Source organism: Odocoileus virginianus, chromosome 8 (genome assembly GCF_023699985.2).
Source record: "Odocoileus virginianus isolate 20LAN1187 ecotype Illinois chromosome 8, Ovbor_1.2, whole genome shotgun sequence".
Lineage (NCBI taxonomy): Eukaryota > Metazoa > Chordata > Mammalia > Artiodactyla > Cervidae > Odocoileus > Odocoileus virginianus.
The window spans coordinates 10,147,416-10,156,063 of NC_069681.1; the positions used below are offsets into that span (position 1 = coordinate 10,147,416).

Consider the following 8,648-nt stretch of genomic DNA (forward strand, 5'->3'; position numbering starts at 1 on the left):
TTTTTCAGTGTTTATTGAACAGCTCTTTCGCACCAGGCACTATGCTGGACCCCAACACAGCTAACATGAGTCTCCAAAAGGATTGTGCTGAATAGGGGGCTATTTTTCTTTCTTTTGGATTCTGTTCTTTAATAACATTTAAGAGGAAAACCAAGAAGGGGCTTCCGGCTCAGTAGAGACATTGATTAAAGCTTGGTAAAAAATGGGCAGACGTGCAGATCTTGGGTAACACAGGTCAAATTCAACAGACCAAAGGAGTGCAAGTTTTTATGATGGAGTTCTCACCACACACTGCTTTGGGGCCGGTTTTCCATAGCCGCCCCTCCCAGCATCATAGTCCTAAGGATACTCATCTCATTCCTGGGTCCCGGAACTCCCACGGTCATACTGCCTGCCCTCCTTAAAGCCTGCATCCCAGTCTGTGCGAATGATCGATCAACCAAGTAAGTTCTGCTTATGTACTGCATGGCATTTTCTGCATCTGCTCTTGAATCGTATTCCACAAAGCAGAACCCACACGCTGTCTTCTTCATTTTGTCCAGGCCCAAGATGATTTTCTTCATGTCAGCACTTTTGTGAAGAGCTCGTAGGTTTGTCCTTCAGCTGTATGAAGGGAAAGATTTCCTACATACAATGTGCAGTTTTTCTTTACTTTCCCTCTTCTTCACTGTCACCCCGAAAGGGCTGGTCTCAGTACTGGCTCAGGTCGACATAGAAGTTGCTGGACACTGCCTTCAGGAGGCCACCTGACTTCAGTGCAGAGAGGTGGCCAAGGGCGCCACTCAGAAAATGAGGCTGTTTTGTTTCTTGTCTGTTTATTAAGAAATCTGTATTCACGTCTTTCTGGTTCTCCGGTGTATTACACGGTTGGGAGGTTGGGAACTCCATGGCATGTGGGCTCCTGGATGCAATGTGAATTCTGCCAACAACGTGTGTTTCTATGAGACCTGGGAGGCAGAAGGGAGGCAAGAGGACCTAGTCTTCTTCCTCCAGGGTGGACACATGGGTTTTGTGAGATGTGAGTTTTTGCAGAAACCAGCGAAGCCCTTAGCAATCACCTACCTCGGTGTTGTGGGGCAGCAGGACCGTTAGCATTTTCTTGCAGCTTTCTGATCTCTGCCCTGAGCAGCACCTCTGGATTCTCTGAAAGTCGGCAGTAAATCTGAAACCCAAGAAAACCCATCCCCCATATCCACTTCCCTGCTGTTGATTTTCATTCCTCCAGTCTTAGCTTTGTAAGCTCCTAATTCCCTGTGTTAAATCCCTCTCTGACTCAAATACCTAGAGTGAAATATATTTTCCTTAATCCTTAACTTATTGCAGAGAAGCAACAATCTAGAACAGCTCTGCCCAGTAGGAAACTAATGTAAGTGGCACATGGGAGACACGTGTAATTTGAATTTTTCCAGCGGGCATATTAAAAAAAGTAAAAAGAAACAGGTGAAGTTAATTCAACAATATATTTTATTTAACCCAATATATCCAAAATATTATCATCTCAATGTGTAATCAATATGAAAATATGAGTTAGATCACTTATTTTTGTACTGTCTTCAGGATACAGTGCATATTTTATATGTAAAGCACTCTTCAGACCAGACACATTTCAATAGCTACACATGACTAGTGGCTCACCTACTTTCTAACATAGATCTATATAAGGTGTGCATGCGAGCTAAGTCGCTTCAGTTACGTCTGACTCTTTCCAACCCTATGGACTGTAGCTTGCCAGGCTCCTCTGTCCATGGGGTTCTCCAGACCAGAATACTGTAGTGGATTGCCATGCCCTCCTCCAGGGAATCTTCCTGACCCAGGGATTGAACCCACATCAATTACCTCTCCTTCCTCGGCAGGCAGGTTCTTTACCACTAGCGCCATCTAGGAAGCCCTCTGGCTCAGTCTGCCTGCAATGCGGGAGACCCGGGTTCTATCCCTGGATCAGGGAGATCCCCTGGAGAAGGAAATAGCAACCCACTCCAGTATTCTTGCCTAGAGAATCCCAAGGACGGAGGAGTCTGGTAGGCTACAGTCCACGGGGTCGCAAAGAGTCGGACACAACTGAGCAACTTCACTATATAAGATACTAGAGTATAAATGATAGCAGATTATTGTACTGCTATTTGCATGAACTTTGGGGCTTAGTAGGGGACTGTGTTTCTGCTGCTAGGTTTGGCTCCATCTCCCTACCCAGTCCATTAGATGTCTGTCAAATGAGATCTGGTTCTCACCCAGGTTGAATCGAAGGCAGCCTTTTGGGTGGGGAAGGGCGGGAGTGCTGTAAATGCCCCCAAACTGCATAGGAAATGGCATTGCATAAGGAGCCAGGACCTGGGTCCGAGATGGGTTTGCCTTGGTCTGGGGTGAGCTCGGTGGTCGGGTGGGAATGGGGCAATTCCTAAGCTGGGTTGCTCTGTGCTGAGACAGCAGACGCACCAGTGTGAAGGCCTCCGTCATGCCCGCTGGGAACAGGTGGTGCGATGAGAGAGAGTCAGCAAGACGTGCCGAGAGGTGCTGAGCCGGCCACATCCGCCCAGAGCAAGAGCCTTATTTAGAGGCAAGTCCAACTGCACGAGCAAGAGAAACTCAGCTGTGGAGGCCTCTCTTGCCAACAGTGAATCTGAATCAGAAAAAGAAAAAAAAGAAAAAGAAAAAAGATGTGGGATGGATACTGGAAAGAGCCACAGTTCCCAAGGTCAGGCGAGCCAGGATGGATGCACATAGACGCTGGACTCCAAGAATAGGAGAACTGAAATACTGCCCACCACGCCAGTAAACAAAGGATGTTGCAACTATCAAGCCCTTACATTACAGCCTCCCTGACAGTGAGCCCTGAGGAAACTCAGGACAACACAAACAGGCTGCCCACTGCCAAGCTCATCCAGCAGCCAGCCGCTGCAGCCGCCCCTGACAGTGAGCCCTGAGGAAACTCAGGATACTGGCCCCAGATAGCAGAGGTGTGTGCCAAAGCAATGATTTCAGTGGGCCCAGACTCTTAGGTCTTCCCATGTACATAGAAGAGCGCTCAATTCTTTAACTTGAAATATCTGGTTTTCTTTAATTAAAAGCAATCTTTTATCGTTCTGACCGCTTGGTCTTTTTGCAAAAACACCTATATATCCTGGCTTCCCGTCACCACCCCCCTCCCGCCCCTCTTCCTCTTGAAAGAGTTTCTCAGTGTTATCTGAGATGTCATGTCCCAGGCTTAAGTCCGCAGATTTGCCCACCAAATAAAACATAACTCTCAACTTTCAGGTTGTGCTTTTTTTTTTTTCCAGTTAATAAACAGATGAAGAGCAACTGATGATCCAGCTACTAGAAACAGGTTAGAAACCAAGGCAAGTGTGGATGGATCTGGGCATGTATATGTACGCCCGCCCTGAGACTCCATCAGGCGTGTGGCCGAAAGTACCTGTTCCTACCGGCTGCCTTTGTGTTGTTTCAGCCTGAAAGACCCATGCACAGCTTCTAACACATAGTAATAACAGTGGAGAGCTTATTTATTTCTGCAATCCAGACACTGTGCCAAAACTTTGCACACATAATCCCAATTGATCTTCACTGAAGACCTGTGTGCAAAGGACAATTATTATCCCCATTTTAGAGGTGAGAAAACAGAGGACTCAGAATCTTCTGTTGTTGTTCAGTCGCTCAGTCCTGTGAGACTCTTTGCAACCCCATGGACTGCAGCACGCCAGGCTTCTCTGTCCTTCACTATCTCCCGTTCTTTGCTCAAACTCATGTCCATTGAGACGATGATGCCATCCAACCATCTCATCCTCTGTCACCTCCTTCTCCCGCCCTCAAACTTTCCCAGCATCAGGGTCTTTTCAGAACCTTACTTAAGGGCAGCTACTTAGTGAAAATGTTGAAACTGCAATCCAAGCACAAAACCTTGACTCTGGAAGCCTGAGCCTAATTGCTATGCCGGTGTTCCCTTTGGTAGCCATACACTAATCCCTATGCCATGCTGCTTCAAAGTTTGCTGACTTAAACTGGAAAAGGACAGATGTAAAACGCAGGGAGGTGAACTGCCAGCGTCTCATTTTGCAAGATTCACAAAGACTGTGTTCAGCTTGGACCTGGGCAGGGGACAGTGAGCAGCGACATGAACGCCACTGTCCCCCTGGACCGCAGCACACCCCGCCCCCAACGTTCCAGAAAAGACCGCCTGCAACCACAGCGACCTGGGCTGGGGGTGGGGATTGCAGGTACCGCAGGCCTCCAGAGAAAAAGGAGTCCTTCTCAGGTAGGAGAAGGCGCCGTTGCCATGGCGACCAGAAAACCTTGGCCCAATCCTAGGGCAGTCGCCAGAGTTTTCAGAAAAATAAAATGAAATTGAAAAGAGTCAGCCTCTCTCAGCCACGGCAGCCGTCCACAAAGACACAGTGTCTCTGTCGGGCCCCAAGTCTAAATAGATGAACCTCAGAGGCCCGGAGGTCGATGAGGAACCCTGCGCAGGGGTGAAGCATCCTTTCATACACGGCAGTCCCAAGGCCGGGGCTCAGCACGGCTCTGCCAGGCGGCCGCCGGGGTAAACATCGCACACCTCTGCGAGCCGCCCACATTCCAGCCCTGGGTCTCCCGCAGCGGCGGCAGCCGGCTCCTCACAATGCTGGCTTTTTCCCTGCCCGTCAGCCCGCATTTCCCCCATCCGCTTTGCGGAGCCGTGGAGCCCGGGTGACCCCCTCCTCAGCCCTCCTTGCAGCGCAACGCCTGCACTTTTCAACAGAACAGTGTTAGTCGCTCAGCCGTGTCCGATTCCTTGCGACCCAAGGACTATAGCCCGCCCGGCTCCTCGGCCCCTGGGATTTCCCAGGCCAGAATACTGTAGTGGGTAGCCTATCCCTCCTCCAAGGGATCTTCCCGACCCAGGGATCGAACCGGGGTCGCCCGCATTGCAGATTCTTGACCGTCTGAGCCACACCAGGGAAGCCGGTTGAAATTCCTCCTAAGCTTGGGTTCCCGATTAAGGCCCAGCATGGGGAGTCCTGGGGCCGCCGCCCTGCCCCCGAGGTCGCCTGCTCATGGCCAGGCAGACAGTACCGGACACACAGGGAGGGGACTCTCAGAACCCGGACCCCCACCGGGGGAACCCGCCCCTGCCCGTGCTGCTCCAGGGCAGGCCACCTCCAGAGCTGCAGAAGCATCCCTTCTCCCAGCAGCCAGGTGCCTGCACAAAGTACCCAATGCCTAGACCGAAAAAAAAAAAAAGACAGAAACAATGAAACCTACCCAAATCCTAAAGCTTCCTGTATCTCAGAGGGGTCCAAAGGACTGACGGATGCCATCTAGTTAGAACCTGTTGATGATAGGTTTCATTATCCTTTACTTTTACATTTATATTATATTTTTTTAAAATATTTGTATTTATTTATTTGGTTGCGCCAGGTCCCAGCTGCAGCCTGCAGATCTTCTAGGTGCCTAAGGGATCTAGTTCTCTGACCAGTTATCAAAGCCCAGGCCTCCTGCGTTGGGAGCTCAGAGTCCCAGCCACTGGACCACCAGCGTCCCTTTACATTTATAGTTTATTTCATGCAGAAATTATGGAAGCATTAAGCAGAATTTTTAACAGGTGAAAGAAAACTGTGTATCCCATTTGGGGATCCCAATGGGTTAAACTACTTTCATTTGTCTGCGTTCCACTGTTGTTGCCTTTTTATCTTTCCAGAGAACTTTGACTGTTATATCTCAGCTGAAGTTTAATTAAGCTCATAAGAAGACTAGAATCAGCATGATTACCCCCATTCCATAAAAGAAGCGCCGATGACATAACCAGGGTCAGAGGCCCAGCTGTTCTCTGAAGATCGGGACCGGAGCACAATCTGGGTGAGTCTAGGTTTCTATCCAACTCTCCAGAATACCCCTTGTATCAGCAGGGCTCCTGTCCTGAGCTGAACTGAGGCCTGAGAGGATTAGGGAGACAGGTTTCCTTTCATAACCGGGAGCAGTGATTGCTGGTGAAAGGGGAGCCAGGTATCTGGAGCCTGGGCTAAGGGGGAGACTTTCTTTTCACTGCCTTTGAATTGTGCACCATATGTATGAACCAACTCTTCAGAAAATAACTAACTTTTAATTTTAAATGTTAGCTTAACTGTAATTTAAAATTCAAATGTAATTTTAAAACTTCCTTTTATAAATCAATTTTCTTCTGCCCCCAAACTAATGGAGTTGAAACATACACTGTGAATATTGTGATCCTTCAGTCTGGTCAGAGCCGTGCCTGGGAGGGCCCACAGTCAGGTTCAAAGGGAACAGACTGGGACAGGAGAGCCTGGACCCAGGGTGACCCCTCCACATCCTAAGCGGTGCACACTTCAGTGAAACTAAAATAGCCAGCTCTCGATTATCTGTGTTAGCACAGGAAAGTCCTGGCATTAGTAGTTCAGATGTTGTTACTCAGTCTCTGCGACCCCATGGACTGCAGCACGCCAGGCCTCCTTGTCATCACCATCTCCCAGAGTGTGCTCAAACCCAAGTCCATTGAGTCGGTGATGCCATCCAACCATCTCATCCTCTGTCACCCGCGTCTCCTCCTGCCTTCAATCTTTCCCAGCATCAGGGTCTTTTCCAATGAGTCGGCTCTTCCCATCAAGTGGCCAGAGTATTAAAGCTTCAGCTTCAGCATCAGTCCTTCCAATCAATGCAGATTAGAAGCTATGTTTAATTTATGTTCCACATTGGGATGTCTCTGTACACCTTGGAATATGGATCTGTTTCATGCCTTGAACTTAAAACACTGCAAACTAAAAAGAAAAAAGAAAAACCACCCAAACACTGAAATACGGGGACACTGTTCGTATTTTCCCTTTGTATTCATCAAAATCCTCTTGGCTGCCGGAAACAAAACTCCTGACAGAAGCTGACTCAGACAATGGGGAAATTTACTGTCTCACAAAACAGAGAGAACACAGGTCAGGGTCTCAGGTTTGCTGAAGGAGCAGCTCGGCAGCGTCATCAAGGCCCTTTCCTCCACTCTGCTGTCCTGGGGGCCGCCTCCTCCCCAGGCTTGCAGCAGGAGGACTTGCCGGCATCTTCTCCAGACATGACACGCTCAAGGGGGAAAAGTGGAGCCATCTTTCTGTAGAACAAGGAGCGAGCCCATCCTTCCAGAGAACAGGGAAGCCTCTCCCAGAACGTTCCCGTCCCCACATTACCCCCAGACATCACCGCAGGCCTCATTTCCTCATGCGCCAGAGCCAGTCACTAGCGGGGGAATGGGGTCACTGTGATGGGTTTAGACTAATCAAAGGGAGGAGAATGGATGCTGGCCTGTAAAACACAGCATCCTCTGCCTACACCATCATTCCCCCAAGAAGCCCCTTCCTACAGCCACTTCAGGAGAGGCGTTACACAGGAACAGGCTGAGGTTTCTGAGTAACACTGAGTATCAGCTGGGATCGAGGTGCCTCCCTCCCACGTCCTTCTGAGACGGGTTGGGACCTGGGACCCTCTGCTGTAGTGCCTGCGCTTGGACAAACCTCTCCTCAAGCAGCAAAATACAAAGAGACTGTAAGAGACTGAAAAGTAACCTCGAACTGCCCTGATAGTAGAGTGATGAGAATCCACCTGCCAGTGCAGGGGACATGGGTTTGATCTCTGGTCTGGGAAGGTTCCACATGCCCTGGAGCAACTAAGCCCGCGGGCCGCAGCTGCTGAGCTGTGTTCAAGTCCCTTCTACCTGTGTGCTCCATGTGACACGTAAGTTTGGTCGCTCAGTCGTGTCCAACTCCCTGTGACCCCATGGACTGTAGCCCACCAGGCTCCTCTGTCCATGAGATTCTCCAGGCAAGAAGACTGGAGTGGGTTGCCGTTACCTTCTCCAGGGGATCTTCCGGGGATTGAACCCAGGTCTCCTACATTGCAGGCAGACTTTACCGACTGAGCCACCAGGGAAATCTGTAAAAAGAAGGATAAAGGTCACATCACTAAAAAAAACAACTTAGATGGAGAAAGTGGAAGTTTAGTAAGCCATTAAAAGCAAGATTCGCCACGAGGGAACACAGAAAGCTGCCAGCCCACGTTCAAGGTGAATGTGTCTATTAAGACGGGTACCATGTTCATTATTGTCATTTCCCAAAAATCTACCTGAGCCAAAGGTATCTTTCAAGGCTACTGAAATGTGTCAGATGAAGTGTGTAGGATCCAGGTGTCAGAAAAGAGTCTCATTGACTCAAAGGTTCATCGTGCCGAGGTCTCGCCCTTAGCAACTGCACCCTCCCTAGCAGCTCAGAAGTGGACAGAGGGCGTGCTCTGATTAAAGGCATACGGTCCCACGGGAGAGGGGATGGATTGATGGCTGGCTGAGATAACAACCTCCCCTGCCACACAGAGCCCCAGTTAGAGGCTAAGAAGAGAATTGCCCACAAGAAGTTTACAAGGAGCAGCTAGGAAATAAAACACAGTGTCAGAGGGGCCTTTGGAAACCAGTGTGGGAACCTGCTCCTTTTTTTTTTCTGGAAAGAAACAGAAGGTGTAGCCACTGGCGACATTTCTTTTTGGAGCAGGGAGAAGGGGAAGAGAAGGAATCTATAAAAGAGGATGTAGAGTATGGATTGATCTGATTCAACCCTGCAGAAAAGCATCCACCTCCATGGGTCAGGGCTAAGAAGGGTCACATACTCGTGACCTTGCTATCAGAAATGCATGGC

General features: G+C 49.3%; 1 pseudogene; it reads right to left on the reverse strand.

The window, feature by feature from the left end:
- Positions 1–267: 267 nt before the first annotated feature.
- On the reverse strand, positions 268–2,454 carry LOC110128782 (nuclear cap-binding protein subunit 2-like; annotated as a pseudogene).
- Positions 2,455–8,648: the final 6,194 nt, after the last annotated feature.